We start from the raw sequence: 16,049 nt of genomic DNA, 5'->3' as shown, positions 1-16,049 counted from the left end.
GGAGGGACAGCGCAGGAGGGGAAGGCCCTCTATGAGGTGGATTGATTCAGTGACTGGGGTAATCGGGATGAGTATGTCCGAGGCAGTGAGATTGGCACAGGACAGAGCAGAGTTTAGGGCTGTTGTACATCAGGTCTCTATGAGTCGCAAGTGTCTTGACAGCACATAACAACAACAACAGCAACATGCACATTTTTAAATAAATTAATTCAGCCAGTCTTGAATAGCTACCCTGTACCAGAGGCCTGCATAAGCACAACACACCAAGTTCTTACTGATGTATTTTAAACCTCCCAGACGTTTAGTCCTCCTGACTCCTTTACCTTTAAAGCCCCTGTCCCATCTCTTCCCAGTCATCGTTCATGGCCTCAGTTTCCCCATGATCTCCTCTATGACTAGCTCCTCCAGCAGATGTCAAGATTTCACCATACCTGGTTTATTTTCCTCTTGCTGTTGTAAGATGTTGTCACAGGCATAGGCTCTTAGAACAGCAGGGACTTACATATCTAACAGCTCTGGAGAAGAGATGTCCAAAATAGGCTTTATGGGGGGAAAGTGAAGGGCTTGGTAGATCTGTGTTCCGTTTGAGGGTCCAGGGAGGACTTGTTCTCTTGGCTTTTTGGTCCTAGCAGTCATTTGTACCCCTTAGCAGCTTGCAGCTGTAGCATTAAATCTTCTGCTTCCAGCATCACATTTTCTCTCCTGAGCTGTCTCCCTCACTCTGTGTCTTATACAGACCCTTGTGGTGGCATTGAGACTATACAGATACCCCGGGCATATGTCCCTATCTCAAGATCATTCACTTCATCACTTCTGTGAAGTCCTGTGTTGCCTTTGATGAGGACATTTTCGTACATTTGGAGTTAGAGATCCAGAAGTTAAATGCTTAACTATACTGCGCTGCCGTTTTCTTTGGCTTCTTTCTTACAGACCAATGGGATCCTGAAGGGAGGACAGTGAGCTATTTATCATTATGTGTTCAAAGCCTACTATGGCTTTTGTAATATTTATGTAGAGATGGACACCTGCTGTCAAGTTAACTCACAGTAATGCAGTGTGTATCAGAGAGGTATACCGACTGGTCCTCAGGATCAAGTTCACCGTTGTGGCTACTTTGTGGATCCCTCTTACTGATGGCCTCTCTTGCACTTTATGGGTCCAACACAATGTCCTCCTTCAATGGTAGATCCCTGCTGACCATGCATTCAAAACAAGCCAGGCAAACAATGCTCTATTGTGAGACAATGTCCTACTGGGAGTAATGTTCACAAGTTCTTAGGAGGCTCTTCCTCTGAGCCTTTTTCAGTCTGGAAGTTGCACTGAAACCTGCCCACCACAGATGACCCTGCAGGTATGTGAGAAGCTGACAGCATGGTTTCCAATGTCAACACACGCACAAGTCACGGCCATCAGATAAAATGGTCATCACATGGTGGTAACATTTAAGATCTCGAGGAACGTAAGGAGACCGAACGATATTTCCTGCATATCTTACATCCTGTTCTGTCTGAAAGTCACCTTGGACGCCAGTAAAACAGAGTGGGTGACTATTGCAATGGCTGGTTCAAGGGGGGGTCTCCCGCAGAGCTGCGACACCACAGGCCGGTGTTCCGGCTGAGCATTTGCTGTGCACATGACTCCACGTTGCACCACTTTCCGACGGAGGCTGTAACGTCTCTCGCCAGTTTGCCTGTCTCCACCTGGTTCGAGGTGTCCTTCAGTGCTTTCTGCAACTCGGGGAGAACACAGGCGTCAATCAGCCTCCATTTCATTGAAACACCAGCCTCTTTGTTCACTGTCATTTGAGTGCAAGTTTATAAAACAAAGTACTTTTTCCTTCAGCTCTTTGTAAGCATTCTGTTCTACAACGCTGACTTCAATAACCTCGGTGTGGTCACACTTCTCCCACTCCCTCCCTGTAGTCCTCGTTTCCATTAGTCCCACTCTGGCTGGCTTCACGAGCGCAGTGCCCCGTGTGGGGGAAGATCTCGGTGCACATCTCTTCTCGTCAGTGTTGTTACACGGAGGCAGCTTAGCCTCACTCTTCTCAGCCCTTCATGAATTTGCTTTTCTTCACACTAATATGGTGCAGCCCACTTCTTTTACACACCATTCAATTATCTTTCATAGACAAAGCCTTCCTCACTGAATAAAATATGCACACGACTCATCTGATGAGAGAAGCAAACAGTAATATGTAGCATTTCATTTGTTTTTTCATTAAATCCGGTACAGCCATTATTGTCGGCGGAGAGTTTACGACCGTGGGTCTGACGCCCTGACATTACTCATCTGTTCGCAGTGGTTGGAGCGTCATGGAGACTGCTCACTTTCTCTCTGTTTGCATTTGTCACATGCATTCATCTTTTATTTCACTGAGCTGACTGCTTCCATCTGTGGGGCTGCTTATAAATCCTACCAATTCCACCATCCCCAGCTTAGTTTCTTACTGATTTTTTTTAACTGTGACTGCCTTCTCATTAAAATGTCTTTTAGCTTTTAGACATGAAGGCAAAAAAAGGATTAATTAAAATCTCCCTGCTTCTCTGATATTGAAAAATGGAGAAATATCACATGCACATGATCCACCAGGTACAAGCACGACAGAATGGCTGGTGGAGCCACACTGGGACTTGAAAAGCACAAATCCCTCCAGAAACCCAGCTAATAACTCGGACAATCGAATTAAGCCAACCCCACAGGCTGCTCACCTGATCCTCGCCTGGGATTCAGAGACCACTGGGCAGGAATTTATGTGGCTCGGCCTGACTTCTTACAGCAGCCCTGCTCCATATTAATGGACTGCTTGCATGGATTAAACCTTGGTAAAAATGGTCATTTTCATAGATACCACACAAAATTTCATTTCCATTCATTTGAGTTCCCTTCTACACATATAAACCCGTTCCATCAACCTAACATTTTGTTCAGTTTCTGAGGCTGCAAATGGCACTGAAGATCATGCGGCATTCTCCTGTGTAGCCACTGGTGGATTTGAACTACCAGGGAGGTACAGCCTTTGGGCGAGCAGCATAGCTCTTGATGGGCTATGCCACCACCACAGCTTCCTACTGGTGTGTAAAAGAGCTAATTAATTATGCAAATGCTTTGACCCAGACAATGGGTTTTTGGATAGTAGTGGTGGTTGTTATGTACCACCGAGTCTACTATGACTCACAGCAACCCTATACACAATCACTCTGTACCCTGCTCTATTCTGAGCCAATCTCACACCTACCCTCATTACCCCAGTTATTGTATCAATCCATCCCATCTGGGGTCTTCCTTTCCTGCACTGTTCCTTGACCCTTCTAAGCATGAGATCCTTTTCCAAAGACTGGTCCCTCCTGTCTACATGACCAAAGTATGTGAAACAGAGTCTCAAATCCTTGCCTCCAAGGAGCAACTTGTTTTGATCATCTCTAGGACAGACCTATTAGTTCTCTTGATGTTCCATGGTCTGTTCAAAACTCTTCTCCAGTGCCACAATTTAAAGCTATCAATTCTTCTTCTGTCATCCTTGGTTACTGTCCAGTTCTCTCATAGAAAGCAAGTAATTGCAAATACCATGGCCTGGATCAGGTGCACCTTAGTCTCTAGATTCATATCTGCCCTTCAGCACTCTGGAGAAGTAAGTCCCTGACAACAGATTTTTCTACTGCAATTTGTCTTTGGATTTCCTGATTTCTGGTGCTAAGAGTGTTGATTGTGAAGCCGAGCGAGCTGAAATTGCTAACAATCTCAAGTTCTTCTCCTTCTATCACGATGCTGCCGATTGGCCCAGTGGTGAGGATCTTTGTTTTCTTGGTGTTGAGCTTCAATCCATATTGCAAATTACAGACCTTAATCCTCTACAGTAGATACTTCAGGCTCTCCTCAGTTTCAGCAAGATTGTGTCATCTGAATAACAGCAGGTTGTTGATGGGTCTTTCTCCACTCTTTTTTGTTTTGTTTTGTTTTATTATACTAGTTTATTTATAAAATTCAAATACATTCTTTTCCAAAATAGATTCTTCCACTTTCCCTATATTCTTGGTGCTCTAATCATTCTCATAAAACCAGCCTTCTGAATGATCTGTTCTGCATATAGATTGAAAAGATATAAAGACAGGACACATTCCTGACACTTTCCTTTCCTGATGTTGAACCAAGTGGAGTTTTCTTGCTCTTTGCTGACAACTGCCTTCTGGTCCAAGTGTAGGTTTCATATGAGCATAATCAGGTGTTCTAGGGTCCTCCAGGTTATCCCCAGTGTGTTGTGATCCACACAGTCGGTGACTAAGCGTTGGGCTTACAACCAGAAGGCTGGTCATTTGAGTGCACAGGAAGAAAGGCCCGGCTATCTCCTCTGAAAGCCCTGGAGGCCCTGGCTCACTGTGTCACGACTGTGGCTGCCGTGGTTGGGAATCCACTGGATGATAGCTGCTTGGTTATGTAACAGACACTGATCACAACTGAGTTACGACCACAGTCTCTTTTCTCTCTCAGTAGTCCTGAGAGGTAGGACATTAAACAAAAGAAAACGGAACAAAATACAGCTGGGAGATAACCTGTTGTTGTTGTAAGCTGTTACTGAATGGTCTTTAGTGGATGTTGTCGTTATGTGTGGCGGAGTCAGGACAGGCTCCTTGCTGACCCTCCAGCAGGGTTTCAGAAATAGGAAACGACCCAGGAGGACACTGCCCAGCTTTCTCTTGTTCAGTAGCTGATAGATTAGAACCATTTGCCTCTGGGTTAACAGCACAACTGGTTGCCCACTAGGTCAAGAGAATGCCCTTCAATGAGTGTTATGTGCCTCTGAGTCCCAGATACAACAGGCAAACTTGTGGATCGTCCCTGTGACCCATTCACCTTTGTTATGTTGGGGTCACCGTGCAAGTCCATCTCACCGAGGTTTCCCTAATGGGGATTCCCTCCAGAAAGCTGCCCATTTGCTTTCCTAAACATGATGTCCTCTTCTCTGTCCCACCCCAGTGCTTCCGGACGTCCAAGGCACTGTGTTCCTCACGGTCACATTCTTCTCCTGTCTGTTTTCTTTGTCCAGCTCTCACACACACAGCTCTCGTTCCCTCGACTTCACGCTCCTCCTGCCATCATCAAATTGGAACTTACTCGTAGCTGGCCCTCCCCTGGGTCTCTGAGGCTGTGACTTTCACAGTAGGAGATTGCCCATCTTTCTTCAGTGGAGATGAGGGTCAATTTGAACCTCCAGAAACATGCACATGCAATTAGAGCACTGAAAACACCGGACCTCAGATCAAATGACAGTAGAAAGCGCAGAGCTCGTGTATAAAACTCTCTTGAGTTTTGAAAAATTTGCACACTTGTAAAATAACATGTACCAGCATCAACATGTAGAATATTTTTATCACTCCAAAAAGTCCCATTTTGCCACTTTGAAGCAAAATTCTGCCAATGTCTCATCTACGCCAGAAATTGTTATTCTGATTTACTTTTGTCATTGGTTGGTTTAAAGTACAACTTCAAAGAAAGGTCTTCATTCTTTGCATGTTCTTTGACATCTGACGTTTCTTCCACAATATAAAGATTCTAGGGTTCATCTGTCAATATGTAGTGTTTTTGTTTTGTTTTATTTCAGAGTCATTATCTATTGTAACATAAGAACAATACGTTTTCTTGACTTGATATTCTGTTGATGAACTTCTTGGATTTGATTGTTTATATTTCATGGTATTATCAATATATACTGTATACACATTCTCACAAAAATTTTTCACAAAGTTCTATTGAGCGAATACTAGGAGGGAATGCTTAGCCATAGGTCTTATATGATTACTTTATAGAAATTACCAAGCAGTTTTCTAAAGCTTAGTAGCACTTTATACATCACTAGCATCAGTGGGAGTTCGCTGATCTCACTTCCTCACCGGGACATGGTGTTGCTGAGTCCTTTCTTGCCTGTGCCTGGGTAGTGGGAAGACTGAAGGCTCACTGTGGTTTTATTAGAAATCCACTTGTACATTTTTCTTTGTGAATTCAAGTCTTTCAAAACTTTTTACTGATATCTTTACTTTGCTATTGTTATTCATATGTTATAGGTATATTATTGCCATGTATGTTTATATTGCCATATATCTATATATGTTATTGTTATTGTTGTTATGTGCCATTGAGTTGCCTACTTATAGTGATTTATAGTGATCCTATGCACAAAAGCTCCAAGCCCTGCTCTATCCCTTGCCGATCTGACACACCTATCCCCATTACTCCAGTCACTGAATCAATCCATCTCATTGAGGGTCTTCCTCTCTTGCACTATCCCACCACCCTCCCAAGCATGATGTCCTCCTCCAAGGACTTGTCCCTTCTTTTAACACATCCAAAATATGTCAGATGAAGCTTCAGAATCCTTGCTTCCAAGGAGCAGCCTGGTTTCAGTTTCTTCCAGATGAACCTGTTTGTTCTCCTGTCAGTCCACCGTATGTATATTCAATATTCTTCTCCAGCAGCACAGCTCAAAGGCGTCAATTCTCTATCATCCCTAGTTATTGTCCAGCCTTCTGATGCATAGTAAGCAATTGCAAAGACTATGGCCTGAATCAGGTGCACCTTACTCTCCAGACTGACATCATTGCTCTTCTTTGGAGAGTACTCTGATAGAAGACTTTTCCCAATGCAATTCATCTTTTAATTTCCTGGCTGCTGGTGCCAACAGTGTTGAAGTGACATCTGTGTTGGGCTGCCGACCTAAAGGAAAATGGTTTGAACCCCCATCAGCTCCACAGGGGAAAGAGAAGACAGTCCGTCCCATTTATATTTACAGCTTCAGAAATCAGCTGGCAGGGTGTCTGGATTGGCTCAATGGCAGTCGATTTGGGTTCAGTTTTGGATGTAAAATGCAAAGCACTGGACACTGGTGGTTAAAAACGTTAGTGGGTGAGGCTCAGCTACAGACTCATGTAAAGGTAGCTGTTGTTTCTCTTATTAGGAACAATTGAGTCAGTTCCCACACATCACAATCCTGTGTGCAACGAAGGAAGTGAGTCCGAGGCCTGTGTTACACACACACAGTCATTGCTATGTACAAAGGACAAGTTACAAACCAATGGTACACAACAGCCACAATCATCCGTTACTCATGTGCAAGTTCAAATGGAGGCCAAAGAAAATTAAAAGAGTCTGTAAGAACTAAAGTGAGTCTATCTCACTTGAATTTAAACATCATCTTAAGAATAAATTCGAGGCATTTTGCACCAATGAGAGACAAGCAGCTGAGTTGTGGAATGACGTCAAGAGTACCATGCATGAAGAAAGCAAGCGGTCACTACAAAGACAGAGCAGAAGGAAAAGTCAAAATTGATGTCAGAAGAGACTCTGGAAATTGTACTAGAGCATTGAGAGGCCAAATCAAAGGGAAGAGATGCTGAAGTGAAAAAGCCTAACAGAGGATTTCAAAGGGTAGCTCAAGAAGACAAAATAAAATATTCTAACAGTATGTGAGTAAAGGTGGAGTCAGAGAATTAAACAAGAATAATTCACTTAGCACTTGTCAAACAAAAACAAATCCAAGACTTACTTGAGTTGTTATACTAACAGATGCTATAGACAAAATTTTGAGTGATCCAGGAAACATTAAAGAAGATTGAGGGAATATAGAGAATTAGACAGAAGAGAACTAGCTAACGTTGAAATATGTCAGGAAATGTCATATGATCAAGAGACAATTTACAATGAAGGAAGAAGTTCAAGCTGCTGTGAAGACATAGATAAAAATAACTCCTCAAAAACAAAACTCTCCCCAAAACTCTTCAGGAGTCAATGGGGTATCAATGGACATATTTCAAATAACAGATGCAGCCCTACAAGTGCTCACAGTCTGAGCCAGGAAATTTGGAAGACAGTTACATGATTGACTGACCAGAAGAGATCCATATTTATTTTCATTCCCCCCAAAAAATGATACAATAATGGGGAAATTATTGAACAATATCATTAAGATGGCATGCAAGCTTACAGCTGTCTGGCCAACAGATTGGAATAGATCCATATTTGTTCCCATTCCCAAGAAATATGACCCAACTGAACGTGGAAACAATATCATTGAACAATATCATTACTATCACATGCAAGCAAAATACTGCTGAAGATCAGTCTAAAGTGGCTAGAACAGTGCATATATAGGGAATTGCCAGAAGTTTAAGCAGGATTTAGAAGAGGCCTTGGCACCAGGGATATCATTGCTGATGTGAGATGGATCCTGGCTCAAAGTAAAGAATACCAGAAGAATGTCTATCTGTACTTTATTGACTGTGCAAAGGCATTTGACTGTGTGGATCACAAGTGTGGCTAACACTGAGAAGAATGAAAGTCGCAGAGCACTTAATTGTGCTCATGTGAAACCTATACCTGGATCCGGAAGCTGTTGTGCAAACAGAGTAAGGGAACACTGCATGGTTTAAAATTAAGAAGGGTTGTATTTTCTCTCCATACCTATTCAATCTGCATGCTGAGAAAATTATTTGAGAAGCTGAACTCTATTAAGAGGAATGTGGCATTAGGTTTGGAGGGAAACTAATCAATAACCTGTGTTATGCAGATAACATAATTTTAATTGCTAAAACTGAGTAGGACTTGAAGTGCTTGTTGCAGAAGATCAAATAATGCAGCCTTCAATATGGATTACATCTCAAGTTCAAGAAAACAATGATTCTTAACACTGGACAGATAGGCAACATCATGATGGTTGGAGAAAAAAATTTAAACTGTCAACAACTTCATGTTACTTAGATCCACAAATAACACCCTTAGTGCTAGCAGTCAGGAAATCAGGAGATAGGTTGGGAAAGTCTGCAGTTAAGGACTTCTCCAATTTATTGAGAAGTAATGATGTCAGTTTGAGGACTAGCTTGTGTGTCAGATTCAGGCCATGGTCTTTCCAATCACTTGCTATCCATCTGAGAATTGGACAATGAATATGGATGACAGAAGAAGAATTGGTACTTTTGAGGTAAGGTGTTGGAGAAGATCACTGATCAGCCCATGAACTGCCAAAAAAGGAAACAAATATGTCTTAGAGAAGGAGTAGCTGGAGTGCTCTTTGGAAGCAAGGATGATAAGACTTCACCTCACACTTCCAGCATTTTACTAAGAGGGGTTATTTCTTGGAGAGGACATGGTGCCGGTGAAGAAGAGGAAGACCCTTCACAAGGTAGACTGACATGGTAACTGCTGCAATGGTCTCTAGTGTGTCAGGAAGTGTGTTCATGATATGGGATAGGACAAGATTCAGATCTATTGTTCATAGGGTCACTAGGACTTGACTCAATGGCAACTAACAGTAACAACAACAACATTCAAGTCTCTATGCTGGGCAAATTATTCAAGGATCTGAACTCTATGAAGAATATTGCGTCAGAATCGGAGGAAGACTTATCAACACCTGCATTAGGTGAATGACACAATGTTACCTAAAGGTGAGTAGAAATTAAAGCACTTGTTGTAGAAGATAAAAAATTACAACCTTCAATATGGATTACATTTTAACATTGTTGTTGTTGCTGTTGTTGTTATGTGCCGTAGAGTCGCCTGCAACTCATAGCGGCCCTATGTACAACAGCCCTAAACTCCGCTCTGTCCTGTGCCAATCGCACTGTCTCTGACACTCCCATCCCGATTATCCCAGTCACTGAATCAATCTACCTCATAGAGGGCCTTCCTCTCCTATGCTGTCCCTCCACCCTCCCAAGCATGATGTCCCTCTCCAAGGACTGGTCTTTCCTCAGAACATTTCCAAAGTATGTTAGATGGAGCCTCAGAATCCTTGCCTCCAAGGAGCCACCCAGTTTAACCCTTTCCAGGACAAATCTGTTTGTTTTCCTAGCAGTCCATGGTATTCTCAATACTCTTCTCCAGCACCACAGCTCAAAGGCATCAATTCTCTTTCTATCCTCCTTGGTCATTGTCCAACTCTCTGATGCATAACAAGTGATTGGGAAGACCAAAGCCTGTATCAGACGCACCTTGGTCTCCAGAGAGACATCATTGCTCTTCAGTACTTTGGAGAGGTCCCTAACAGCAGACTTACCCATGGCAATGCACCTTTTAATTTCCTGGCTGCTGGTGCCAAGACTGTTGACTATGGAGCCAAGCAAACTAAAGCTGTGTACAATCTCAATCTCTTCACCATCCATCCTGATGCTGCCAGTTGGTTCAGTGGTGAGAATCTTTGTCTTCTTGACATTGAGCCTCAATCCATCTTGTAGGCTGCAGTTGTTGACCCTCTGTAGCAGGTGCTTCAGGTCCTCTTCAGTTTCAGCAAGCAGGGTTGTGTCATCCGCATAATGCAGGTTGTTGATAAATCGTCCACCAATCCTGACCCCACATTTTTCCTAAGGAAGCAAAATTTCTCACCACAGGCCCAGCAGATAACATCAGGATAGATGGAGAAAAGATTGAAACTGTCAACACCTTCATCTTACTTGGATTCACATTCAACACCATTGCTACCAGCAGTCAGAAGATAAATAGATGCATTGAACTGGGAGTCTGGTGTCAGGTACATTTCCAAATTAATGAGGAGCAAATATAGCAAATGTCAGTTTGAAGCCTATGGCACACCTGATTTCAGGCCATAGTCTTTCCAATCTCTTGCAATGCATCTGAGAGCAAGGTGAAGACTAAGGGTGAAAGGAGAAGAATTGATGCCTTTGATCTGTGGTGTTGGTGAAGAGCACTGAACATCACATGATTCGCCAGAAGAACAAACAGATATGTCTTGGAGAAGGTGCAGCCAGAGAGCTCCTTGGAGGAAAAGATGATGAAGCTTCGTCTCACACCCTCTAGGCATGTTGTTAAGAGAGGCTATTCCTTGGAAAAGTACATCCTGCATGGGAAGGTGTAGCGTCAATGAAAGAGAGGGAATATCCCAACTAGGTGGACTGCCTGTTGGTCCAGTGGTCGCTATGAGTCGCAAGAGACTTGACGGTGCATAACAACAACAACAACGACAACAACAGGTGGATTGCCGCAGTGACTGCTGCAATGGGCTGGAGTGTGTCCAGAGTGGGGAGGATGGCACAGGAGAGGACGTAGTGCCGACCTGTTTCCATGTCACCAGGAGTCGTGCTTGACAGCACCGAGCAGTAACAAGTCACATGAGCTCATTACCAAAGTAGGGGTGACCGTTTTGGGAACCCTGAGGAATATAACTCTACTCTGTCACATATGGGGCAGAATTGACTTGAAGGCAATAAGAATAAACTGTGGGCTGAGTAACAACTCATCATGTGCCGGGGAAGAGTGTGAAGAGCCCATGGACCGCCAAAAGACCAGACAGATGGGTCCTGGAGAAGGTGCAGCCAGAGTGCTTCTGGGAGGCGCGGGTGACGAAGCTTCATCTCACATGATTGGAACATGGTGCCGGGAGAGGGTATTCCTTGGAGAGGAACAGCTCGGTTGGAAAGGTTGAGGGGCAGCAAAAGAGAGGAAGACCCTCGAGCAGGTGAGTTGACTCAGTGACTGTGGCGATGGGCTTAAGTGTGTCAGAGATTGTGGGGATGGCACAGGGTAGGACGATGCTTAGATCAGCTGTTCATGGGTTTAGTACGAGTCCTCCTGGACTCAATGGCACCCAACAACAAACAGCAGGGTGGTCGATGAGAAAACGCCTGCCTACACCCATTTCTTGGCCACAACCTACCAACGGCATCTTGTCGATCATGACGTACGAGGTGGGCAGTGGTGGGTCCACTCTGCGCCTGTGGAGAGGCACCTTCGAAAGGCACAGTCGCAGTGCCCAGCACATTCTCCTGTGGGCGGACCTGCGCACGACAGCCCCCTGAAACATCTCTTTTGAGGGCTTAGCAATATTATGATCCACTCTAATCTGCAACGTTTTCCTGCAGAGGATTATTCGACCTTTGCCTCTGAAAGCATGCCTGACGAATGTGACTGATGTGGTTGGTGGAGGAAATGCTTCCCGTGCAGTGCCCTCGGCATTCCAGCCCGGGTGGGTCAGAGGACCACGACGTGTGGACTCCATGCTTCCACCCGCTTGCAGCTCTGCGCAGATGAGCGTCCCTGTGGTTCATGTTACCCGCAGAGGCTCTCATGTCCATAGTTAGTCAGTCCAGGAGGGAGCTGGCTGGCCCCACAGCTCAGGGACATCTGCTTCCTGGACTTTTCACCCTGTGGCCTCCTGTCTGCCATCTGGGACGGCAGAGGCTCTAAGCAGAGTTCTGAGTGTATTCTCGGACGGGTTCGCTGCTCCCTGAATCCTCTTTCTGCCCAGACTCCCATGTGGTCCCCTCACCTGTTCCTGTTCTTCTCTGGGCATTATGTGGCGTTATCATGGTGGGGTCACTGTGTGGAGGGCGTGTGTGTGTGTGTGCATCAATGTTCCAAAACTTCGATCCCACGGGACTCCCATTTGATTACCCCTTTAATTTTTTTAGATTGTGATTTGAGTGAATGCTTACAAAGACTCAATCATTTATACACCTTTTGTTTCATAATGTGCATTACAATGTCACTTATAATCACACTTCCGCTACTTTGCCCTGCGATTTTCATTTCCATAAATCCTTTTTTCTTCTTCCTGCGTTGAGGGCTTTATCCTTGGGCAAATGGTACTCTTTTATGGTTCAGTATTCCTTTGAACCTAGGACAGAATTCACACTTGTGTCTGAATCTCAGCTGAGCAGTAGACAGGTGCATGAAATGATGAGTAGCGCCCGGAGCACTCACATGTTAGGGTCCCTCTCTTATTCTGATACATCCTTTTAGAAGTCCATTCCCACTCCACACATTTAGAGCACTGAGTTAAGAATCACTGACTTTTCCTGAGGCTCAGCCCAGCGCTCTTTCACCCTGTGGGGTCTCCGGGAAAAGCGCTTCACTCAAAGGTCTAGTCTCTTCAGCTGAAAAATGGGAGTGCAACTGTTCTTAACTCGTAGGATTGATGTGAAGATTTGATATAGTACAAAACCTTTAAAGAAATATACCACATTATAGTAAATACTTATTAATAATAAATATATCTTCTCATAGTTAAGTTTACCTATGCCTTTAAGCACACAGGTATGAATAAAAACACAAGCTATTTTTAACATCATGCAGATTGTCCACTAATTACTACACTGGGTTTTTTTTTCTCCTTCTTATAAATTTTTCCACGTGAACATCAATATACCAACTACAACGTTTTTATCAAGTGCAAAACATTTCACATGGCTGTACCATTTTTCATTGATGCCTTTTCCTTGTTGAATACCTCTTTCTCTCTGTCTCTCTCTCCAGCTCTTTCTACTAACTTCCTCAGTTTTGTTATCAATCAATATCAAAATCCAAATTTAAGCAATGACCTAGGGGTCGCGCGGTGGACCTGTTCCTCAGGGTTTCCATGATCTTAGCTCTACAGAAGCTGCTGCCATCTTTCCTCCATGTCACCACTGGACTAAGATCAAAACTAAGATTTCTTTATTGTTGTTACATGTCTTTAAGTCAAGTATGACTCCCAATGGTCCCATGAACAATGGATCAGATCACTGTCCTATTCTGTACCATCTTCATCATCTCTGACACACTTAAGCCCATTGCTTCAGTCCCTGAGTCAATCCCTCACATCGAAGGTCTTCCTCTCTTTCACTGACACTTCACCTTTTCAAGCATGATGTCCCTTTCCAATGAATAGCCTCTGGTTATGTATGTATTTGACCTGCAACAGTGGTGGCTGAAGCCCCCTCGGAAATGCTTCAAAAGACAGTCCTGGAAAGCACCTCCGAGAAGCCACGGCTTTGATTGCCAGATAAAACAAGTGTCCCCTGAAGAAGTGGAGTCATTGTGTGAAGGGTGACTGGTGTGGCTGTATGTTTGTGTGCTTGTGTGAGCATGTGTGCACGCACATTTTCATGTCTGTGGTGACTACGTCTTTTACTCTTAAATTTAACTTTTGTTAATTATAATCATAAGCCAAGTTTAGAGGTAAGAAATTTTGTAAAAATGTAGTTATAACAGCCAATAATTTACATTATGATTTCTAGTTTGTGGATCACATTTAAAAAGTTTCTCCCTATTTCAGAGTTTAAAAATATTTGTTTCCTACTGCTCCTTGGAGGCAAGGATTCTGAGGCTCCGTCTGACATACTTTGGACATGTTGTGAGGAGGGACCGGTCCCTGGAGAGGGCTGCCATGCTTGGGAGGATGGAGGGCAGGCGCAGGAGGGAAAGGCCCCCTATGAGGTGGATTGATTCAGTCACTGGGGTAATCGGGATGGGAGGGTCAGAGACAGTGTGATTGGCACAGGACAGAGCAGAGTTTAGGGCTGTTGTACACATGGTCACTATGAGTCGCAGGCAACTCAATGGCACATAACAACAACAACAACTACTAGTTCTTGTATAATTTACTTCCACAAATTATTCCTTTAACTTATTTTTGAGATTCACTGAGGTTGTTCTTTATATCTGTTGTTATGTGCCATCGGATTGCCTGCGTCTCATAGCAAACCTATGTACAGTAGTTCTGAACCCTGCCTTATGCAGAACCAGCCTCACTATCTCTGACACCCCTACCCCCATGACTCCAGAGACTGTGTCAATCCATCTCATCTGGAGTCTTCCTCTAGTGCAACAACCCTGCATCCTTGCAAGTATGATGTCCCTCTCTAAGAATTGGCCCCTTTGGTGACGTGCCTGAAGTTTGTGAGACAGAGCTTCAAAATCCTTGCCTCAAAGGAGCAACTCGGTTTCATCCTCTCTAGGACAGACTTGTTTGGTCTCTTGGCAGTCCATGGAATGTTCAATGCTCTTCTCCCACACCACAACCCAAAGGCATAGATTCTTTGTCTGTCATTCTTAGTCACTGTCCAGCTCTCTGATGCACCACAGGTAATTGCAAAGTCCACGGCCAAGGTCAGGCACATGCCACTCCATTGTGTGGCCTGACCATCCTTTGTTTATCTCCTTCCCTATTGATGGACATTTGGGTTATTTCCAGTTTCAGATGATTATGAAGAACGTTGTAATAAGTATTTGCACTTAAGTTTTTATGTGAACAGATGTGCAGGCTGGATTTCGAAGAGGTCTTGGTACTAGGGGTATCATAGCTAATATTAGATGGATCTTGGCAGAAAGCAGAGAATACCAGAAGAATGTCTATCTGTGCTTCATTGACTATGCAAAGGCTTTTGACTCTGTGGATCACAACAAACTATGGCTGACTCTGAGAAGAATGGGAATCCCAGAACATTTGATTGTGCTAATGCGAAACCTATACTTGGACCAAGAGACAGTCGTCAGAACAGAGCAGGGAGAGACACTGGATGGTTCAAAATCAAGAAAGGGGTCCACCAGGGATGTATTCTGTCTCCATATCTTTTCAATCTGTATGCAGAACAGATCATCCGAGACGCTGGGCTGTATGAGGAGGAATGTGGCATCAGGATTGGTGGAAGAATCAACAACCTGTGTTATGCAGATGATACAACCCTGCTCGCTGAAACTGAGGAGGACCTGAAGTGCTTGCTGCAGAAGGTCAAGGACTGCAGTCTTCAATATGGATCAAAGCTCAATATCAAGAAAACAAAGATTCTCACCACTGGGCCAATTGGCAGCATCAGGATGGATGGTGAAGAGACTGAGATAGTTGACAGTTTTAGTTTGCTTGTTCCACAGTCAACGCTCTTGGTAACAGCAGCCAGGAAATCAAAGAGACGAATTGCATTTGGGAAAGTCAGCTGTGAGGGACCTCTCAAGAGTACTGAAGAACAACGACATCAGGCTGGAGACTAAGGTGTGCCTGATCCAGGCTATAGTCTTTGCAATTATGTGTTTTGCATCAGAGAGTTGGACAGTGAATAGGGATGATAGAAAGAGAATTGATGCTTTTGAGTTGTGGTGCTAGAGAAGAGTGTTGAATATACCATAGACTGCTAGGAGAACAAACAGTTTTGTCCTGGAGAGGGTGAAGCTGGAATGCTCCTTGGAGTCAAGGATTCTGAAGCTTCGTCTGACATACTTTGGGCACGTTGCAAGGAGGGACTGGTCCTTGGAGAGGGACATCATATTTGGGAGAGTGGAGGGACGGCACA

This window comes from Elephantulus edwardii, unplaced genomic scaffold, assembly GCF_000299155.1.
Source record: "Elephantulus edwardii isolate Elephantulus edwardi_28Jun2011 unplaced genomic scaffold, EleEdw1.0 scaffold00002, whole genome shotgun sequence".
NCBI lineage: Eukaryota > Metazoa > Chordata > Mammalia > Macroscelidea > Macroscelididae > Elephantulus > Elephantulus edwardii.
Note: the sequence above shows the minus strand (reverse complement) of the source record.